The sequence below is a fragment of the Achroia grisella genome, unplaced genomic scaffold (assembly GCF_030625045.1).
Source record: "Achroia grisella isolate CSIRO2021 unplaced genomic scaffold, CSIRO_AGI_Agris_v1 utg794, whole genome shotgun sequence".
In the NCBI taxonomy this organism is placed as follows: domain Eukaryota; kingdom Metazoa; phylum Arthropoda; class Insecta; order Lepidoptera; family Pyralidae; genus Achroia; species Achroia grisella.
Window position 1 is genome coordinate 1,486,463 of NW_026713026.1, and position 24,521 is coordinate 1,510,983.

The following is a 24,521-nucleotide window of genomic DNA, read 5'->3' on the forward strand; positions in this document are numbered from 1 at the left end:
TCGACCTTACGTTATCAGAAATCTTTCGAGCAGCATTAGAAATGAATTATTCGTATACGTGATTTCATACCGTTTATTACATTTAACCTACGCTGTAATAATGTAATTGTGTCAAGGATATATAAGTTAATTTCATGTTATATACATGTATGTAAATAAAATAAAAATAATAAAAACAAAAAGTTAAGATGTAAAATATGTGCTAGGCTGGGATTTCCTTATAAGTATCATATTAATATTATAAACGTGAAAGTTTGTTTGTACGGATGCATGTTTGGTACTCTGTAACGCAAAAACTACTAATATTTCCCCCAATTTACATATCTCTTTAAATTATAGCGTATGTGTTATTCTAATGTATTAGCTATATAACTGTAAAGTTTCATCAAAATCCGTTCAGTAGTTTTTGCGTGAAAGAGTAACAAACATCCATCCATACTCACAAATTTTCACGTACATAATATTCATAAGATTATTATAAATGCAGTGGAACCCTAATTTGGTGCAAAGTGTAAGATCAAACGCACTTGTAAGAAGCAACGGGCGACATTTGGCACATGTATGCGGCACTGCAGCACCGTCCATCTGTCTGTCACAAAAAATGTTCATTGCCTACTTAACACAAGGGCTATTTTAATTATTTCCTTGCTCATACGCCCGAAATTAATATTCAATCCATTTTTAGCATTCTAATGTTGAAAAATCAATGTATTTTTATAAAACGCGTGCCACTAATTTGTCTATGGTATTGTAATCTTTTCTTGCAATCTGACTTTAGGAAGACGGATCGCAGTCTTTGGATTAACATTTATGAAAGTGACGTTGTTGTATGATAATAACCAATGTATAACGAGAGTTATATCAGCGAAACCTCTCTACAATCTTTTAAATGATCTTGGCCTGTCTAAAACTGCAGTAGGTTGTATATTAGAACGTGTATTTAAAGCTAGCAGACTCCTATCAGATTCCGCTGTGCGGGGAGATAAACTATATGGATCGACGATCTGGTCATGATCACTGGAAGACTTTGGATGCGAGCAGCGCAGGACCGATCGTCGTGGAGATCTTTGAGGGAGGTTTCTTTGTTCAGAATTAGACGTCTTCTGAGTTGAAATGATGATGATAATGATATGACAAAATTATATTTAATCTGATAAAGCATAGTCCAGGTACACACTCTTCACATATACGAAGTCAAGTAAAATATTAGTCAAAATAAATCAATTTACGTAGGACATTTTAGCCGCTTATGAACGTCCGGGCTGAAATAATAATAATGGGAGAGAAACGCGAGCGGTGAATCTATGGAATGCTAAGAAGTTCATCTCTTGTTTTATACATTGTGACCTAACTCCTCCTAAACGGCTGGATGATTTGAAAACATAATTAGATGAGACAGGTGGCGCTATTCTTCCGGGCAATCATCAAGGTATCACCAACGTCACGTGATGTCCCTGATGCTCAGGCCAGGCTAGTGTCGTCGACTACTATGCGATTCATTTATATAAAAAAGTACCATGTTCTACTAATATATCAGTCAGTATTAAAAAAACGAATAAATTCTATCGATCCCCCGTCTAATTCAAACGGGGATCGAAAATACGACGGACTGAGCCGAGGTTCGAACCCCTAGCGGTGTCCTAAGATTAAAGGGAGAGTGGGCCTTCCGCCGCTCCATAAGTCCTTCCGCGGGTTTGGTGTACCATCTGCACTCGCCCCCTATCGTCCGGAGAAGCTGTAAAGGCCAGCTGCGGCCAACAGCATTAGAGTAGTCCGGAAAAAAACAGCCGTATCAGTACCATCTACTTCTATACTATTCATAATGTTATAAAATATTAATTTGGAGACAACTCATTATCTAATAACAATATATAAATATTAATCAGTGAACTAGTTTCATTGCAAATTACATATAAGTACGTATTTGAGTATATTATTGCAAATCCGTTGACATATTGACCTAAAGTTCATAAATTTGAAGGAGATATGCCGTTACCATTCGGGAAAGGTATAAAAACTGAAGCAACTAACATAATAAATCTGTCGTTTTGTTTAATTAAAATCATTTAATCTGCAATCTGAATACATTATACCGGAGCGTGGCTGATAGGCCGCAACTTAGTTGAAATATATGGATAGATATTGTGTTTATGAACGTTATCTAAAACTATGAACTGCTGAATACTATATACAGTATTTATTTAAATTAAAATTATAATTTATTTCATAACTCTAACATCTACAGTAAGTTTAAATCAATAATAATTATATTTATATACATTTGTATTTTGTTTCATTGTATAAGTACTTAAAATAATGGAGCAAACATTGCTATTTGCAATTCAGCAATGAAATATATTATTGTTAGGATTTCTACCACCAGAACACACAAATTCATAAAAAAGCTATGCATTTATCAAACCTATGTTAGCTACTAACCTTTTGCATTCTATTCTTTCGTGCTACATTCGTGATTTAAAGAAAATAAAATATTGAAAAATATAACATATCTTTAATTCTTATAAATAGGCTAATAAGAGGTTAAAGTATGCGTTCCTTTAGTGATCCCAAAGTAAAACATGTAAATTTGTATAAAGAGAATAAAAAAATGTGCTTTTGAGTTAATATAAAACGTATATATTATTCTATACATACATTCAGTCATTCTTAATTTAAGAGCCCCGCTCCTATCGGTAGATCTCTTTCCATTTTCCACGATCTTCCATCCATCTCTTTAATTGTTGATACGACACGACTCCAACTTTTTCCTTAATCTGCTTGATATAGCTATGTTATATTCTTTCCCCTCTTTTTCTTTCAACTATACATGCAACCTAACGAAGAATATTCCTATATTTTATTGTATACATACACGCAGCCGGCCCGAACAAAACAAACAGCCGTATGTTTTCAAAGCGGGGCTCGACGTTATACTAAGTAATGTGGCCGTATTATCCAAGTATTTCCGCTATGAGAAATGTTATCTACGAAATCAACATATAAATTATTATGTATATAATTTACTACGGTAATGTTCGACACCAAATTGGAAAGTACAATATTGAACCGGAATGTAGTTTAACTACCGAAATACGCTATAAAGTGAAATTGTATTGAATTTTCATATTAACTGTACAATTTAATACTGATTTAACGATCTCTATATATTTAATTGCGGTGTGAGAACTTCTATAATAACTTCAAAGCTACCTTATGAAATATTCAATATTTTCTACAGAGACCACGAGAAGAAGACTCTGGGAGATTTCTGGGACTATGAGACTCTTTCTCTTCATTCTCTTCAAATACAGAAGAGATATTTTCTTTCTTCTTTTTCTTCCATTGCAGAATATAAAACACAAACGAATGGAATAGTTAGCATTCTCATTCATACTGAGAAGTCTCAGTGTCCATTCTGGAATGTTGTTAAAATGTATGGAACATACATTGGTTTGGATGACAAGTGATCTATCACTGTAATAATAATAATAATCCTGAATAATTCACACAGCGTCCTCTAGTGTCAAGCTAAGCCGTACTAGTCATCTGGTATGAATACTTAGATACATTTTTTTTTGTAAAAACATTGATAATATGTATAGAAAAAGCCCAGACCGACTCAAACAATCATACTTATGAATACATGAGCTTGCATCGCGCGAGGAATCAAACCTGCGTGTATCGGAAGTAAAGTACTAAACTGCTAGACCTTCGAGGCCACCAACCTTATACTTTACCTATCATCTTCCACGTAACACCAATATTTGGATGGAGGGGATTGTTAGTAATGTGGACTAATGATCTCTTTGCTAGCAATGTACCATGTCAGGTCGACCTCCATGCGTTTCCTCCTGGAAACTATCGTGATAAATTCCTGGTGAATTTGTCACGTTGGGCTAACTGATCTGACCTCATGCTCATCTTATCATCCTCCACTGGTGCCCCGCCAGCGTAAACCGTTAGCGCAGGCGGGAACACAATTCCATTATCAATCCTCAAAAAAAAAACACCAATATTTGGGGGAGGGGATTGTTAGTAATGTGGACTAATGATCTCATTGCTAGCAATGTACCATGTCAGGTCGACCTCCACGCGGTTCCCCCTGGAAACCATCGTGATAAATTCCTGGTGAATTTGTCACGTTGGGCTAACTGATCTGACTTCATTCATCTTATCATCCTACACTGGTGCCCCGCCAGCGTAAACCGTTAGCGCAGGCGGGAGCACCATTCCATTATCATCCACTAAAAAAAAAACACCAATATTTCAGTATGTATTAAAAAAAAACATAAAATTTAATTGTCATTGTCCACCCATAAAGTTTAGGAGGTAACGAAGCAAAACATAGACTATTAAAATTTAGAATAAAAAATCCTACCAGATGCCTAATGTCATTGACTCTAGATATTTCCAAATAAATTAGAAATGACAGATAAATTATCGAGATCATCAGGTAAAAGCAAGAAATCCAATCTCACCATTCAACGTCGGGCTAATGTTGTCACGAGATGACAAAAAAGCTGTGAATCTTCATTATAACAACTATAAAACATCTGCGACCACTAATAATGTTACATATTCGTGTTAATTTCTTCTCGATGCGTAAACTCCCGTTCAATCTAGTTCCGAGCCAGCTGTTGAATATTCAAGTACCCACAGTGCGACAGTTAGATAATCACGAGATATGGGTAACAAATAACATTTCTTAGCGAAATCCTACATCCTTTATTCTAAACCTTATGTCTATAACGAAAAGGGATAAATTGAATGAATACGTTGGTCATTTTTGTGCCAATGTGATCGACCGCGATCATCGGCGACCATTGAAGTGTTAAACCTGATAAATCACTAACAACCTAGTGATTAATTTATGGAGTGACCATCCTAAAATGTCCAATAAGAAAATGACACTTAAACTAAAGGGATTAAGATTCGAAGTGGCGTGTTTAAAATGTGGTAAAGGGTCAGTCTAGAGTGGTGTTACGATATTTTATAAGATACTTTATGGATCGTTATAGAAGTGTGTACATGACAATAAAATAGGAAAGTCTGGTGAAAGGTTGCCAGATATATTGTTTTATTTTATATAATAAATTGATTTTTATGTTGTTCCTCGTAAATGAATCGTTAATTATTGCAAGAAAGCAGCATGATATATTAGTGCGGTCCACTTTGTAAATATAATCGACCCGTTCATTAGCATTTAAACTGTGTACGTTCAATGATTTACATGATGTGACAAAATTATAGAATTGATTATTTTATGAAAGAGTGCAAAAAGCTAATATTTTTTTATTATAATATTTCAAAGTACATTAAATTTATTAAAAAAAAAACTACACACAATATGCGTATAACAGACACATATGTTTAGTCACTCACAATAGAACCTTAATAAAATTGAATAGAAATATTGTCGATTTTCGATTACTTACCTTACTTACTTATAGATGCATTTGGGGGACTTAACACCATGAGGTATTTTCTCCCAGTCAACCATTGGGCAAACAGAGATCTATGTGGGCAGAGCACTAAAATAAAAGTAAAAAAAAATCGTATAAATAGGTTAAAGCTTGCTGTATGTTATCTCTCCATACAAAACGTGTTACTATAAATAAAGTCTATAATAACTAATTAAGCTCAATAAAATTCTATCCGTAGGATAAGAGTATTAATATCAACGTTTCACAATAGTTGAAATTTCAACTTCATGATGGTATTTCCACATCTCTAATATTTTTATTTCTAAAACAAATGAATGCGTAGCGTATTTGAAATTTAAAATAAATATAAAAGAGTTTTTATGTCTCGTTTACAGATGAAAAACTGTGTAAGACTTTGGAAGTATAATTACGTTTCAGAATAATGACAAAAAGACTTTTATATTTATAGCAATTAAGGTTGGCGTGTGGTGCCGCCGTAAGAATCTCTTCCCGTGGGTTTTTTTTCGGACTACTCTAATGCTGTTGGCCGCAGCTGGCCTTTACAGCTTCACCGGACGTTAGGGGGCGAGTGCAGATGGCACTCCAAACCAAGGAAGGACTTATGAAGCGGCTGAGGGCCAACTCCTGCCTGACGGATACGACATTTGTCTGATGGCACCACTAGGGGTTCGAACCTCGGCTCAGGCCGTCGTAATATCGATCCCCGTTTGAATTGGACGGGGGATCGATCGGAGGGATACCCGTGGGTCTTGTAACTAAGGGATTAATAGACCAGTGGACGGGCAGCAGCGTTCTACTTAGTAACTACCATCACACTGCGATCGCCAACTCGCATGCCAAGTGTGGCGATTATGGCAATATCCCCCCAAAATAGGGGAGGCCTTTGTTCAGCAGTGGACGTCTTCCGGGCTAAGATGATGATGAAGAACAATTACGAAAGTCGAATACAGTAGAATGTAAATATTTACGTCAAAATTTTGAATTTCGAAAATATTGCTATCGCGCTTGGATGAGAGGAGATGCAAGGTCTCTGAATAGAGATGGAATGAATACTGAAGCATACACATCCTCTGAAGCAGCTTTGGAGGAATTTGATAACAAACACTGTAACCCTATATTTTTATATATTAGACACTCCACTAGTTTATTATACACAGTTCACTAAGCAAGTACAGACAAAATATTGTATGTATGTATTGGAATTTAGAAAGTTACATGTAAATATATTATTATTGTTCATTATAACGCAATCGGGTGTAGATAGACAATAAAATATCATTACACACCCGATAAATAAGAACTGACCAAGAGCTAGGGTTACCAGCCGCCCGTTTCGTTTTATTTATCCTCGTGTAAAATGTATAGGTAGATCAGATGATACTTTAGATACAATAAAAAAATAAATATAAATATAGTTATTTTTAATTTTCTAGAGAAAATACCATCAATATATGAAAATTTCTGTATCCAGCAATGGTGTTTTCGAATCGATACGATATTGAAACCTTCAATAATTCAAGATTTTAAGTTCGTACTCTTTCTTAAAAGCCTTAGCCTTCTCATGGAAAGCCGTAATGACTTAGCTTACCTACTTGGTTATTACGCTATAATATATATATATATATATCAACATTAGGCTTCCAAGTTACTTCTGAACTAGCTCTAGCTTGGAAGCCGAGTATTGTACCAGCGGGTACCTGATGATACCTCTTTCAGAACCGAAACATGTTATAATGCAATATGGAGGTAGATCTTAAATCGTTCGGAGTTTGATCACCAATAGAGAAGGTCGTAACGCGTCCAGTAGCGGTGGTCAGGTTTCCGCACTGTATATTTGTGGTCCCACATATGGTAAAGGTAGCCTATGTGAGACCACAAATGAAACAAATAATAGTCATTAAGCAATAGACATGACATTACTGTATAATAACTAATGATTAATAATAAAAATCATAAGACTCAAAAAAAATAATGACAACCCTAATGGCATCAAATGGTACCAGTTCCATAGACACGACAAATCATAAACACGTTGTTTTAATTGTAAACGAAACTGGTTATCTGGATAGAGAAGAGAGCAATAGATAAGGTGAGATGCGATGACTTATGGTTGAGATGTTATGTAAGATGTGCGCAAGGATCTCATTATCCTCGCATAATAAAAACAGCATACAAGTAATTTACTTGGCAGTGGAAAGAATCACCTATTTTTGCTGCTAGCAGTTTGCTTCATTTTACTGAACTATTCTGATGCTGTTGGCTACAGCTGGCTTTTGCAGCCTCATCGAATGATAGGGGGCGAGTGCAGATGGCACTATAAACCCGCGGAAGGACTTATGGAGCGGCTGAAGGCCATCTGCAGCCTTACGGATACGTCTTTAGTTTGAGGGCACGGCTAGGGAATTGAACCCATTGCTTCGCTAACTGTATTCCTAATGTCAAAGAAAACTTTACAAATCAACTGCATATTAATGTTCTTCCGACCTCGGTGGCCTATCGGGTTAGCATACCGCTTTACTTCCGATAGCCATGGGTTTGATTCCTCGCACGATTGTCAGTATGTTTATTGGTATTAGTCTAGGTGTTTTATATTTCCAAAAAAAAAACATTTAAGTATTTATACCAGTTGTCTAATATAACACAAACTCTGCTTCGTTTGGGACTAGATGTCGCTGTGTGAAATGTCCAAGGATTATTTTTATATAATTATTCGTATATTGTACACTAGTACGCGAGCCTTTTGCTGCTTCGCCGGACAAAAATGGAGGCGAGAGTAGAGGTAAAATTGGTGGTTGAGGTGCTGTTTATGTAGGTATATACAAATTCATCAGGTGAGGTTGTCATTTCAATTACAGAGAAAAAGTATAAAATCGAAGACAATTTTGAATACAAATTTTTAATACAAACTATTACATTACAGCTATGTAACACATTCTCTAAAATTTATAAGATATCTTTGAACTGTACAATAAACAGTTGAATAGCTAAAATAAATTTTATTTAACTTTCTGTGTATTTAAATTTTGTGTTCAAATTTATAAAACAAACACAAACAGAATGGAATCATATTCAAATGTACAATTTCATTGGCTTATCATCGTGTAACCATATACGGCACGTCAAATTGTCACAAAGTGGGCGGAACACGCGAATAGAACTATTGGTGTTACCACAGAGATAGACGACTCAAATTCTATACAAATAAATAAAATTAAAACATTTGTTTGTAATCAAATTAATAATATCAAATTAACAACTTTTCACATATATGTATATACAGTACTTACATTTAAAAAGAATTTTTAAAAATTTATCTGTCAATGTCAGAACAAACGTCTTACTAATCTCTGAAATTGCTGCACCGATTTCGAAGGGACTTTCACTCATAGGTAGCTACTGTTGTAAGTAGTACCTTAGACTACTTTTGAATTACAATTTTTATTTATTTTAATAAAAATAAAAATTACACGCGAACGGTTCAAGGCTGATAGCTGGTATATAGATATACAAATAAAGCTGAAGGGTTTGTATGTTTGTTTTCACGTGCTAATAATCGTCGAGATAAGTAAATACCTTTATTTGCCATAAAATTATAATCGTTAATAATAAATCGAGATAAGTACCGAATGTACCATGTTATTGACCTGCGGTTCATAAAATGATAAATTCGTGTTGACCTGACCTCAATCATCCTCCACTGGTGCCCCGCCAGCTTAAACCGTTAGCGCAGGGGGGGCACCATTCCATTATCATTCATAAAAAAAAAATATAATAAATAGTGTATATTAAACATGAAAGTTTAAAAATAAATATAAAACTTTGTAAGAGTTCTTAATTAACTGTAATTTAGAGCAAAAAATTGATACATAAAATCCGTTCAGTTGCGACATCTTCGACTATTTCCGTTATGATCAGTGGGTGTGGCATTGTAATCACAAATTGTGAAAACGAGAACAAATATACAAAAATTTATGATAATGCCCAGTTGGCAAGTGAAAGGCGATTTGCTCATTGCTAACACAAAATCATTTGGCACGATAATAAAAGATGAATCTAGAAATTTATTCTAATCAAATGTTGCAGAGAGACTGTTCACCGTTGGTGTTCCAAATTATTTATTATTATTTATTATATTATTACATTATTTATTAATAATAATTTACAATGCAGACGGTGAAAATGTAATATCGTTCTAAATTGTTTCTAAATTTGAATAAATAAAAATAAATTTAGAAAACTAGACTACTTATTATGCATGTTGCTTAAATACACTCCTTGATGGAATATACCTACTCTCTTTTGTATTATAAAAAAATAATAACTTTTGTTAGGTCGCTTGTTAATTTATAGTTACTTATAGTTTACTTGACTGATAGACTTCAGTTATCTATAATCTATCGGTCACTTATCGACTGAATACTCCAGTCGAGGTACACACTGCAGTTCCGAAATATATAACTGGCCGGTAATAAACCCAACATTCATTTAAATAAAAAAGAAGAAAAAAGAGAATGAATGCCCGCCATCTTTTATTTATTAATAAAAATCATTACGTAGTATAAAACAAAGTCGCTGTCGCTGTCTGTCCGTCCCTATGTATGCTTAAATCTTTAAAACTACGCAACGGATTTTGAAGCGGTTTTTAATAGATGGAGTGATTCAAGAGGAAGGTTTATATATATAATACATGTACACCCTTGCGAAGTCGGGGCGAGGAGCTAATGTCATATAAATTAGACATTGTGCTCCGCTTTTACTAAATATTTTTTATAACTATTCGCGATATATAATAATTCTGGAAAGTTACTCACAGACGACGATGCCGTCTATTATAGAAATTATAAAAAAGACTCCTAAAAAGGAAAAGAGTTTGATCATTTCGGAGGAGTTTTGTATATATAAAATACTTTAAAATACAAGACAGATCATATTTAAGACGCGACCTGTATATATCGTACTTATAAGTAACACGGACTGATATCATCTCTAAGTTAGGCAACAACAATAAAACATATTGTTGCGTTTTGGCGAATTGTTGAATTAATGCTTATAATATTGTTACGAATTTAAACGATCTTTTGTGACTTATAACGTTTGTGACAATGAAAGATATCTTATTTCGACTTCTACAATATTAGTTTACATCATAATTCTTTTTTTAGTATCACCAAATCTTTATTTTTATAACAATATTATAATAGTGAATGTAAAGGTGTGACGTTTAGTAATACTTTGTTTTATTTAATTATTTATTTATTTATTTACGTCATACTAAGTAAGCTTTACAGTCTCCCATCATTGGGCATATTGGGAGACTTAGGAAAATAATACATACATATATTTATATACACTAATTACACAAGGAAACAAAAGAAAAAAAATTATACTTAATCTTAATTGAACATACTGCCTAAATAATCTACTGCCATCCTACGATACTCCAGTAAAATACTAGTAAATATGTCTAGATCTGGAAAGCGACTGACTACACCGTTGAGTAGACTCAATGCCAGAGAAATAGGAACCTGTTTGGTCAGCTCTGTTCTTCTCCATGGATTTGATGGATTTTTTTTTATATTACGATGGCGGTAATCAAGCGTATGGCCCATCTGATGGTAAATGGTTACTATAGCCTATGAACGCCTGAAACACCAGGGGTATCACTAGCGCGTTACCGACCCTTAAGAAACCTTAATGTACCCTTGAAAACCCCCATGCTGTAGTCTTGTGGGAAAACCTCGGCAGGAAGTTCATTCCACAATCTAAGTGTATTATTGTATGATTTAGTAATGACTCGTCTAACGGTTTAGCTTACCGCCTTACTACTTATCCCATGGTCGTGGGTTCGATACCTCGCACGGCACTTACATTTGTAGTCATGAATATAAACGTTTATGTCTAGGTGTTTTCTATGTATATTATGTATGTAATTACAAAAAAAAGTATCCATGTTTTTGTAACAGATGTCTAACACCTTGTATGTATTTTTATATGTTGTACCATAAAAAAATAGAAACTAAAAATTTTGTCTAAAAAATAAAAAAATAAAATTTAGGGGTGGACTACCCCTAACATTTAGGGGGATTAAAAATAGATGTTGGCCGATTCTCAATACGCTCACAAAATTTCATGAGAATCGGTCAAACCGTTTCGGAGGAGTATGGGAATGAAAACTGTGACACGAGAATTTTATATATAAGATTATTATATACTGAGTACTGACTTCTATGATACTGATTATTTCTACATATTGTTAAACTGTACAAATGTATCAATAATTTCATAAATTCATGCAACTCTGATACAATATAATCTAATATATTATTGATAATAATTTATTACAATTGTTGAGATATTATCTATTCGCACGGTGGCCGAGCATTACCGTGTACTGGAAGAGATGTAATTAATCTCGCGCCGCGAATTTGAGATTACGTCAACGAATGCTGGGTCATACGCGGCGGTTACTTGTTTTCTCACGGTTGCTGATCACACCCCGAGGGTGTGATGGTGAGCAGTGTTTCACTTTATGCAGATTACAGAAGATCGTTATTACGATCTGTGCTACTTTTTACTAATACAGAAAGGTTGTTAAAGTTTGAGGGCATTACATTATGACAGCGTCAGTGGATTAGTGGTTTAGCATACCAGTTTGCTTCCGATGGTCGCGGGTTCGATTCCTCGCTCGGCAGAAACATTTGTATTAATGAGTATGATTGTTTGTATCGGATGTTTTCTATAAATGTATTTACAAAAAAATATATCTAAGTATTTATATCAGTTGTCTAGTATCCACAATACAACCTGTGCTTAGCTTGGGAATAGATGGCGTTGTGTGAATTTTCCACGGATAAAAAATAAAATAAATGAAATGTATAATATCACTGATTAGGGAAAATCACGGGATCTCACCACTTTGTATTTATATTTTAATGAGTACCCGATATTTCGGCAATGTTTCAACCGCCATAATTACGGGTAAACTGAAAAGCAGCGAGTAGATAGTAAATAATATATTTTATGGGCAGACATATTTGTCTACCTTCACACGTCTTCATTTGTTGATACTATTGAATTAAAACGTGGTAAGATCCCGTAATTTTTCCTAATTATACATATAAATAATGATCATGTTAACATTAAAATATTTCATATATTTATTTTATTTATTCATTTACTTTGCTTTACACAATTATGGTATTTAAATTAATTTACACACACCTGTTAGATATTGCAACGTGGATAATTGATCTTTGATTATTGATCACATACACACATACACACACACACACATACGCATAACGCATAGGCTTCTTTGTTTTGGTAAATTTAAATATTTTGTAAATTTTATTATACAATACGTGATCTGTAACGTCACAGCATGTATTTTTTTGGAATTAAATAAACTCGGTGGAGGGCGTTTATTCGCAACAAAGTTTTATACTTCTCTGAAAATCATCGTTTCTTCAGTAAATTAGTACACATGTTTTCTGTTTAATAATAAATAAATAAGAATAAGAATAACATTTATTTCATAAAATATAACTTAAGTAACATTGTAACTATGACCCCACACTAGGCTATGCCTGTATCGTGGAAATCAAATCAGGTTTGACAGTTAACGTTACATTGGTACGGCGACCAGAGTGCATATAAAAATTTAGTGTTTATATAATATTAATACTAGTAATATATGACAAAAAATATAATAAAATAAACAAAGAATACAATAATAAAAATTACAGATATGTATTTGTTAGTCGGCGAGTGTGTGTGTGTGTATGTGTGTACGTGTGAGTATGTGTGTGTGTGTTTGAGTGAGTAAGAATGTTATTTGGAAGTGTTGTAAATTCATATAGAATCATTAGAATATTTCAGAATTGTCTAAATTTATATTACGGGTTTTAGTATTTTCTCAGTGTCCTCATATGTCCAGGACATCAGTATACTGATATATAAAAATAAAAACAATATTATACATATTGTTTATTACATATATTATAATATATATGATAAATAAAAACAATATTACCATTTCTTCATGTCACTGATTATTGATTGTTGCGTAAATTAAAAATGATACCTACAAATGATTAAAGAAGAACGTAGGTACTCACCGCATTAACGGCGTCTCCAAATATATGTAATTCTTGTATGTCGAAGTATGTAACGCAATAAACTTTAACGCCGACCGGTCCGACCAAGAAATTTGAATAATAAAGATATGGGATCCTCATAAACAAGCATATGCCACATACCTACTTATCAAATTCAATTCTAATAGTGATAAAGATTAGGCGGCCAGCATAGAGGACGCGGTGGTTGAACTACTATGTTTTCTGCCTACTGTACTATGACTCACAGAGACATCTTATAAGCGCATTTTATCTAATTGTAAAATTTAAAATATCATAATAAATTATTAATACGAATAATTATTTGATTTTTAGTAAATCAATATTTTATATATTTTATTGAAAAAACTAACGTCTGGACTGTTGCTGTAATAATATCTTTTTACAGAACATCCAACATGATCTGAAGAGATTCAAATAATAATATCATTGCTTTAGAGTAAAGAGAGATATACACTCTAATAAACTATTTTAGAATTAACCAATTAAAACGTAAAGAAATGTTCTATATTATTCACTAACACATTTAAATGTTTGATGCTAAGTAATTTTGCATTGTGATAAATTTCATTTATATTACAATTACAAAATTACATGAGCGGATTAAGGAATGTATTGAATATTGAAAACAGCAGATTAGCTGATAGCAACAAAATTGCAGATTTACTATATGTAGATGGGGAACGAGGATTGTGAGTAATGTGGATTAATAACTTCAGTGTTAGCTATTAATGTACCATCTCAGATGACCTTCACGTGATTCTCCCTGGAACCCGTCAGGATGAATTTCTGGATTTGCCGCGATGAGCTAACTGGCCTGGCCTCACACTTATCTTATCGTCCTCTATTGGTGCTCCGCCAACATATGTCGTTAACGCAGGCGAGTGCACAATTCCATTATGAAATAGTCCAGTAGGTAAACATTCTAAACTATCTGCGGACATGTATCCTTAATCTTTGACAATTTTACCGTACTAAACGTTAAGTTCAGCAATTGGCGGTGTCGCAACGCCGTCGCCACATTATGTATTCATACAATAAAATAGAAATAACGAGATGTGCCCAAAACAAGCCTCATACTATGGGGACATACGTGATACAAACATGTTTTCCGAAAGTAGATGTTATGGGCGAACCACTTCTAATGAGTTTCAAACTGTTGTCTCTCTCGACACTTCCTCTAATCTCTCATTTAAAAGTTCATGTATCTAATGTTAGATTTTATTTATAAATATTTGCATTATCTAAATGGTCAATATAGCGGTTTATTTGTTAATTATTTCAAATTAAATTGTTTGAATCAAGTTTCATTTCCTGTTTTATTTTTGGTCTAGTAGGTACTATGTAGGAAGCCTAATATTCTATCAAATATGAGTGTTATGTTTTTTTATACAACGTTTGTGTGCAAAAAAATGACACATCTCATCAAATATAGGTTTTTTTGTACTAGTACTAGTGTGAGATTATTTATACTTAGGACGGTGGCAAACGGGCATACGGCCCATCTGATGGTAAACGATTACCGTGGTCTATATATTGAAACAAGGGTGTCACGCGCTGCCGATCTTTAAGAAACCTTAATATACCCTTCTTGAAATATTTTAGTGTAATATTATATTTTTAAGGTTTGAACGCGATTTTAAGTTCATTAATTAGAGTTATTAGACACACATTATAAAAAAAATCCTTTAGATGTGTGTAGAAAACGCAGTTAACCGACAAATCTACTCTACTATCGAGTTTGAAAATAAGCTGTGTAAAAAAATTAAAGAAATATAAATTCCAGTTTCAGATATTTTTTGTCTGAAATTCAATATCACGTGTCCACATCAGGATATAAACCGTTAGCGCAGACGGGTGCATCATTCCATTTAAATAAAATCCATTAAAAAAATTACAAGCCGCCCACACGCTGCAGAGGTGTGACGTCACAACAATGGCGCCCAATAACCAAGCACTTCGGCGTACATAATAAAACCGAACTATTCCGATCAAAAGATAAACAGATATCGCATCAAAACCGAATAAAAGTGTACTTTATACCGGTTATTATGCCCTAATAAACATCTGTGTGTAGATGTTTACGAGGACCCATAGACAATCTGATAATAGACATTACGTTGGAATAAAAATTGTTTACTGTGAGATGTAGCTGGCCACCGAATAAGTATGGAAGTATTTTTATGTCGGCAGGGTCCCGTAGGCAGCGGGGCGGACGCCGCCGGACGTTTACCCTCGTTACTCTGTATGGAACCTCTAAATTTAGAGCCTATCTATCCTTTTAATAGAGATATACAAGATATTTTTGTTTGTCAACCTTAATTTGTCAACGCAAAGATTATATTTATAAATTTTGTCAGAGCCTTATTTAGTTTCTTCATTATTTTGTTACATATAAATTAATAGAAAACTTGATTTGCAAATGACAATTACAATATATACATATATATACGATTCTTGTCAGTTGTTCTAGGGTCGAAACTAAATTCTGAACTGACACTTACTAAGTGTCGTAATAAAACTAAAAGTCCAATTTAACGTGTTAATTATATTATATGTATATGGGCTGTTAAAATAAAATAAAAAATATATTTATCACCAGCTGTTAACCGCGACATCGTCCACGTGGATTTAAAATAAATATTTACAAAATAGAAGTAGCCTATTTTACTCCTTATAACATTAGCTATCTACGACTAAAAGAGTCTGTCAAAATCGGTTTTAGAGATTAGCAAGAACAAACAAACAGAGACAATTTTTTTTATAACTACTTTTTTTTATGTAAATATACGTACGTTTAAATGCATTTAGTGAAAAGCTATTAATTAGAAATTACAAACAGATACTTTAATTTTATATATTTGTATAGATTTGAAATTTCATATACGGAACCGAACCATGGACAGTATGTACACTCTCTTTCAATAATAAATAGATTTGATCGTTTGATTCAACACACCTGATGTACCGCAGCAGTTTAATCGACCCAACTAATTAACCGAACTGAGCTCGGTATTAAACTCCGATAGTAAAACCTACTCGTTAAAATGTACAATAAAAAACTCGGTAAGGTCCCCATAAATCTGGTATTAATATAGGGAGAGATATCCTAAATAATGCAACTTGGATAGTTAGAACGTAAGTTTTATTGGGAATAGTTAAAAGTTGGATCGTGAATGTGTTGTCACGGAGAAACGGAACGACATTGTTTTTATAACTTAAATAGCAAACAAGTTATTTGAAAAAATCACCTATGCATACCGAAAGATATACATTTTTCCCGCCGATCGCTGCCCCGTCCAATTCAAACGGATATCGAAATTAGAGCTTGTATTATGAGTACTAGACAACTGATACAAATACTTGTTTTTGCAAATCCATACATAATATACAAAGAAAACACCTATACAAACAACTATATTCATAAATATAAATGTCTGTACCGTGCGAGGAATCGAACCCACGACTTTCGGAAGTAAAGCGGTGTGCTAAACCGCTAGGTCACCGAGGCCGTCCAAAAACAAACGTTATGGCGGCAGTAGTAGATGACACATAGGTATAGCGTAACTTTTTTCCAGTCCCAAACCAAGATTTTAACAATCACCAATTTATAATTCAATTACTTTGAAATATTAGTGCAAAACCGTTAAAGTTTCAAAGTACCTATTGCTGATTTACGACGCATTTTTTATATGTTTCCCTAACATGCATATCGTAATCCTCCAACATTGTAATCCATACGTATGTTTATTACAAAAAACTAAATTTATTCTATTATACATTGTATTTCTCTTGCCTTAAATATTAATTGAATTTAAAATTAAAACATTGGAATATAGAAATATTATAAAGATCTGAACCCATTACTTTTTATGGTATAATTAATTCACGGCTTTGATTGTATTACATTGCTATTAATATATTTATAACAAATTGTTGTCTATATTTGCTGGAGAATATAGCTTTTAAGCTTAAGAATTGTTATAGTACTAACAACATAAATTTTTAGAACTCAATACATATAAAACAGTTTATTTATAAAAAGTGATTTAAAAGTATTACTAAAGGAAAGGAAAGTAATGTGAAATTATGTCAAATTAATATGGATTATAAATACTTTTGTTAACTTTATTTATGAATAAAAACCATCCATTAGCACTAATTTATTATTTATTAAAATATTAAATACACAATACAGAATATACGCAATATAAAATCAAAAATTATTCATGTAGGATATTTTAAACGCTTGTTCATAAGCGGCTAACATGTCCTACATATATATATAGATATCCTATTTAACTATTATATATATTTGACTGTCTTATATATATATATATATATATATAGTTTGATACTAAATTTTTTTGTATTATAATTTGTTATCTACCGTCCAGTTCAGTATACAGATTCAATTGTGAAGAATACATATAGAATGACAATTTCAAATCGAAGGTGATTGAGAAAGTCATTACAAAATGCCGCTACCAGAAGGAGCAGTCCGTGTGGTCCACAATTAAAATGCACCTCTAATTTATGTCGAAGGCTCAATACATTATCATTTAATTTATCTGTGTAATATTTGTTCCATTATCCATTTTGTAATTAATAGAAATACTTTTGTTTCCTATCCCATAATGTTATGTCGCGCGGCATTCCGTTTGATGTACGGAAATGTTTAGTGGCCATAAAAATATATTATGGGAAACGATGGGGTTATCTCGGTTATTGATTTATTGTAAATTATTAATATAAGTTGATTTGAAGAGGAAATCTGCGACTGATTAATTTAAATGTTCAAACACAAAAGTATTAATTAATGTAAGATATTATAGACACTTGGATAATATTTTAAGGAAGGTGTTATATATAAAGTGGATGGTTATAAGGGCAGAGGAAGGCCGAAAAAGAGATGGATGGACTGTGTGAAAGATGATATGGTAAGAAAGGAAGTAAATAACGCGATGACTGCGAACAGAGATGAATGGAAGAGAAAAACATATTACGCCGATGACAAACGATCACAAATGGTATAAGAAAGAAGCAGATGATGATTATAGATACTTAGTTGTAATTGTAATTTTTTAAGAGGAATCAGATAGATATGCAGTTAAAATTTTGGTGAAAAAAAATATCTACCAATTTCTCTAATAGAAATTATATAAATGATTGCGAAATCTTATCAAAACCGTATTTATAGTTTAATAATGTTGAGAAACAGACATTTGTACTTTATTTTTAGAGATATATTCCCAACTCAATAAGCTTATTACATTATTAATCAGCTTAGAGTTGCTTCAGTACTCTGTGATGTCACGACACAAAGCATTGCGAAATCCTAGAGAGCAGACTATTGCCTGTATTTTAGGTCAGCCAGCAGCTTATTATAATATTTTACAATTAGACCGTTCATAAATATATGGAACATTACGACGCTGGCCGTATATGTTCATAGACATAAATCACTGTGTAACAAAAGGCGATCGCGAACTCCAGCGCTAATTGGGCGTCACCATAAACCGGGCGGCCATTTTGAAAACACAAAAGTCAATTCCCTCTACAAAGAAACGAAAAAACCAAGGCCCACCGTGTAACACAATCTTGTACCGCGAAAGAACATAAAATTCGGTTGGCTATTAGATTCCGCGGCGTCGGTACCCACAACGACATTTTTATATTTTTAAGTGAACGGCCTGCGCCCGCGCATCGCACACACGCGCGCACACACACTCGCAGCCAGGTATAAACAAATGTGCTAAGTAAAAAATATTATTATAACATAATGCGCCATAAAACACGAGTCTCGGAGTAGGGCACGCGCTTCTCAAAGTGCTGGCGATCGCGGCTACGAGGTACGGCGCCCGGGCGTAGCGATCACGTAGCGGTTCGTAGCAAACCTTCATACAAATCAAAATAATTTCATACATTATTTTCATTTATCTGTATCAATATTCCTTGCTTATTTGACAAAATATATAACTATAAATGCATAAGTTTGTACTCGTATTTAGTTATTTGAAGTTTAAACTTTTGTAATTTTTTTTATGAAAACATTTATTGCTAGTCATAATTTATTAATCTACTAAAATGATAAATTACAGTATTTCTTTGTCAAATAAAATTACTTGATTTTGGCTTTGATACGCTACCGCGTGTCTAGATAAAACATTATGCAGTAAGGATATTCGTCAACATCTGTTTGTCTATACAACATTCCTATTCATAAACAGACCCCAGAGGATACAGAGATAGAAATAGAAATAGAAAAAATCTTTATTCAAATAAACTCATTACAAGCACTTTTGAATAGTCATTTTGATTCTACCATGCTTTACCATACCGTACTTTTAGATTATGTCGTTTATTTCTTTTCTTTTAAAGCCATACAACTTCCCACTGTTGGGCGTGGAACCTCTCATTATACAAGAGAAATTTGTTTAATATATCGAGATTTATACTGTTTGTGTCGCTGTATTTACGCTGAATTCCTTAAAATCTGTTCACTACATTTTCGAAATAAAATGAATGGTAATATATTTCATTTTGATAAATTCATTTCATTCATTCATTCATCATCATCATCATCTGCTTCTTCCTTATCCCATTTATTTGTGGTCGTCGTAATATGTTTCTCGCTTCCATTCATCCCTATTCGCAGTCATCTCGTTATTTACTTCCTTTCTTACCATATCATCTTTCACACAGTCCATCCATCTCTTTTTCGGCCTTCCTCTGCCCTTATAACCATCCACATTCATATGTAACACCTTTCTTAAAATATTATCCTCATTCCTACGCATTACATGTCCATACCATGATAGATATTATACATATCATTCATTCATTCATATAATAATAATTAATTAATAATAGTAAATAATACGAAATCTTTGAGAACCACTTGAAACACGGTACTCGACATAAACAATGTCAGTGATTTCTATTAAAATCATTCGGCATTCGATATACGAAATATATTATAATAACGTCTGGGAACAGCTCTATACGCAATGTGCAATAAATAACTAACAGACACACACACACCGGCGGATAACTCTTATTCCGATAAATTTAAAGGTGATTTTTGAGCGTAATAATTTAATTATTGTTAGAGAAAGTTTTTTTGTTTTTATAATCAGCAATACTTAATACTTTTTTATAGTGTGACATTTATATTGTGAGTTTGTACCGTACCGTAATAATGAAGAAAGAATACATATAAATAAATAATCCTGGACAATTAACACAGCGCCATCTAGTTCCACTTTAAGCAGAGATTGTGTTATGGGTATTAGACAACTCATATAAATATTTAGATACTTTTTTTGTAAATACTATATACATAGAAAACACACATACTGATACAAACAATCATACTCATGAATACAAATGCACTGCGAGGAATCAAACCCGCGACCATCGGAAGTAAGGCGGTTTGCTAAACCGTTAGACCACGGACGCCATCAAAATAATAGAAAGTATATTAAAAGTAAATTACAGACATATAAAGGTATCATCAATAGTATGAAACAATTAAAAATTAGGAACACATGAATATAAGTATGTCTGCTAAAGAAGCCATTTTGTTTTTTAATTTCCCGCGCAAACATAATCAATAGTATAAAACAATTAAGAATTAGGAACACAAGAATATTGATATGTCTGCTGAAGAAGCCATTTTGTTGTTTCTATATTTTCCCGCGCAAACATAATCAATAGTTATAAAACAATTAAGAATTTGGAACACAAGAATATTAGTGTGTCTGCTGAAGAAGCCATTTTGTTTTCCCGCGCAAACGTAATGCGCCACAGATGCAGAATATTGCATGGCGCGCAGGCGCAGTAGGATGTCATAGCTGTATAGCGATGTTAATACTACTATGAGTATTAACAATGATAATTACAGTAACAAATTAACTAAACTGCAATCGTGTAATAATATACTAAGGCAAAAGCGTAAATTTTAATATTTTTTAAAAAGATATGTATGTAACAACATTACATTAAGTTTATTGATGTCTCGTTACTCTGATAAATGTTACAAGATTAAAAAAAAAAATAAGCACACATATAACTGTACAAAAGCGAATTTTTAAGATCGCGTACATATGCATTCTTTTTTTAATAAGATGTAATAATTTGGAATTATGGGGAAGTGTGAGGAAGTAAGAGAAATTAAAGAATATCGTGCGGATACTGTGGTGAGCTGGTCAGACGAACTTCGACTCATGGAATATTCAATATTAAAATAATTTATTCGTGTAGGACACATTATCCGTTTTTGAATGGCAAGTTTTTTGTATTAATATATTTTATGTAATATTATCACAATTGTAATTCTAGATAATAGAAGCAAAACATTTTATAGAGTGTGTTTGAATCAGACCTGGCTGAGGTTGAACCGTTGTAATTTTCAGTTTTTATTTTAGATACTATTCATTCAAAACAATATATTTATTACAAAGATTAATATTTGTTATCAATAACAGTATTATGTATTTTATAAGGCATAATACTTGGTATAATTAATTCTAAAGACTGTTAAAAAAATACCATATTACGAAGTTCGTCTACCAACTGAACAGTATCGTGTGTACGAACCCAGAAAGCGGTGAGATTGGGCTGCAGCCGACTCTGGAGGTCAGGGTCGGAGAGGGCTCCCCTGCCGAGGGATCCCGAAGCCGAGGAACTGCCGGAGGGCCGCTTGCCGCGCCCCGCGCGCCTCTCGCCGCCCCCGCCGCCCCCGCCCTGCGCACCACGTCCAGTCACACCGCCGCCCCGATCACACATTTCGACCTTGAAATTACCCTAACCCCATTTTTCAATCCTAGACTACGTATAGACAACCCTACAGCTGAAAAAAAACCCTATATTTGCACTTGACCATGACAGAGCCGGATTAAGGGTGGGAGCGCTGGTATAGTTTTACAGGTAAAAATCAATAACATATTTTACACATAAACTGCCTTTACACGACACGTTCTTTCACGCGCGATCAGGAGCGCGCGCGATTTAGCGCGGGAAAACCAGCGCGCGCGATTTAGCGCGGGAAAACCAGCGCGCGTTATTTAGCGCGGGAAAACCAGCGCGCGTTATTTAGCGCGGGAAAACCAGCGCGCGTTATTTAGCGCGGGAAAACCAGCGCGCGTTATTTAGCACGGGAAAACCAGCGCCTGTTATTTAGCGCGGGAAAACCAGCGCGCGTTATTTAGCACGGGAAAACCAGCGCGCGCGATTTAGCGCGGGAAAACCAGCGCGCGTTATTTAGCGCGGGAAAACCATCGCGCGCAATCGTGAGTGATTGTATTTAACTACTCTTTGTGCTCACTCTTCCGCGCGTGATTTTGCGTATGTTTCATGTCATTTCACTTTCTTTTTTAATCCGCAGATTTAATTCTCCAAAGACATATTTGAGATTGTCTATAAATCTATAATTATGTCTTCACGTCATAGTCACACGTCCGCCATTTTTCAATGATTTATTTCAATTGTTATAAAAAGACGCCAAAACACGCACGATTGCAGGCGCGGGTTTTCCAGTTCTCTTTCTTCTTTTCTCTCTTTAATTTCATTTACATACACTCTTTTCCTTTTCTTTTGCGTGAAACTCGAATCGCATATAAAAGAGCGTACGTGTAAAGGCAGTTATACAGTATGATGGGACGGGATGGTATCAAAATAAAAAGAAATCATTCGGAACATATCAATGAATGACTAATTCATTGATACGAATCGATTTAGCAATAAATAGGCATCGGATCTGATTTATTTATCTAACGCATATAATTAACTACGCTACTCTCGGATATCGGTATCTTTTATTTTAATAACAACGTAAAAAAACTTATTTGTAGGACTAATCACCAATGAGCTGTATTTATAATGAGTTTGAAATCCTTTCGGCATCACGTGCTTCGTTTTTATTTATGGAAGTAAAGCAAACTATCTGAGAATATACCTGATGATGAGTGGTTATTATCAACTACATATATGAACAGCAATATTGACATCATGTCATTATGTGATGCTGACAGTAGCCCTAACTTGTAGCCATTTCTTGGGAATAAAGTATTATATATAAAGAGATATAATACTTCAGTACTAAGACATTGCTACAGAGAAAAAAACCTCTATTTTTATTCTGTAATTGGGATGGCAAAGGCCACCAAGGGCCGACGCCAAGTGGTAACCGTCGCCTACATACAAGAAAAGCGCTACCATGTGATACCTGTGATACACTTGCATTGCCATTACAGAGAACAAAAATGTCACGAGTCTGTACCCTGTAATTTCTCTGCCATTTCTCATTTCTCAAACATAATTTTCAAAACAAACTGATTGACAGCAGAAATAAGTAAGTTATAGGCATCTACAGACTTTGTCTAAAACCACGGTTTTACCATTTTCTGTATGCATATTACCACCATATGAATCTAATGTTACATTAATGAACACAAAAAACATATCACGCACATGTACCTTGTATCCCATCGGATATTTAGTCACCCTTCTGTTATTCTCACTTGATAAATAATGACCAGCGGCGTTGAAAATAAAATTAACAGGATCGTAAACTGGATACCGATTTCCGAACTCCGATGACTATTTGAATGCATCCGAAATTGAATTGGGGTCTTTTATCGCTTAATATCGAGCAACGACAAATTGTACATATATATTTTAATTAACATTTCCATCTGTTTCGTATGTATTGCAATATCGTTTATTTATTACAATAATAAAAACGAAAATATACCAATAACATATGGAGAAGTCATTTGATTTCTATTTCTATAAATATAACGACGTTTTGGTTAGTAAAATGTATATTATGTTACTAAAATATCAGCTTTTAAACTAACATTTATCTTAAAAATATATTTTAAACATTTAAATCTTTTATATAATAATAATATCTCAGTACAATTCACACAGCGCCATC

At 33.7% G+C, this 24,521-nt stretch overlaps 1 protein-coding gene across 1 annotated transcript in view; it reads right to left on the reverse strand.

Annotated features, from left to right (window-relative positions):
• Window positions 1–24,521, reverse strand: part of LOC131851605 (voltage-dependent L-type calcium channel subunit beta-4) — a 206,703-nt gene that overhangs the window by 128,748 nt on the left and 53,434 nt on the right. The window lies entirely within an intron of this gene.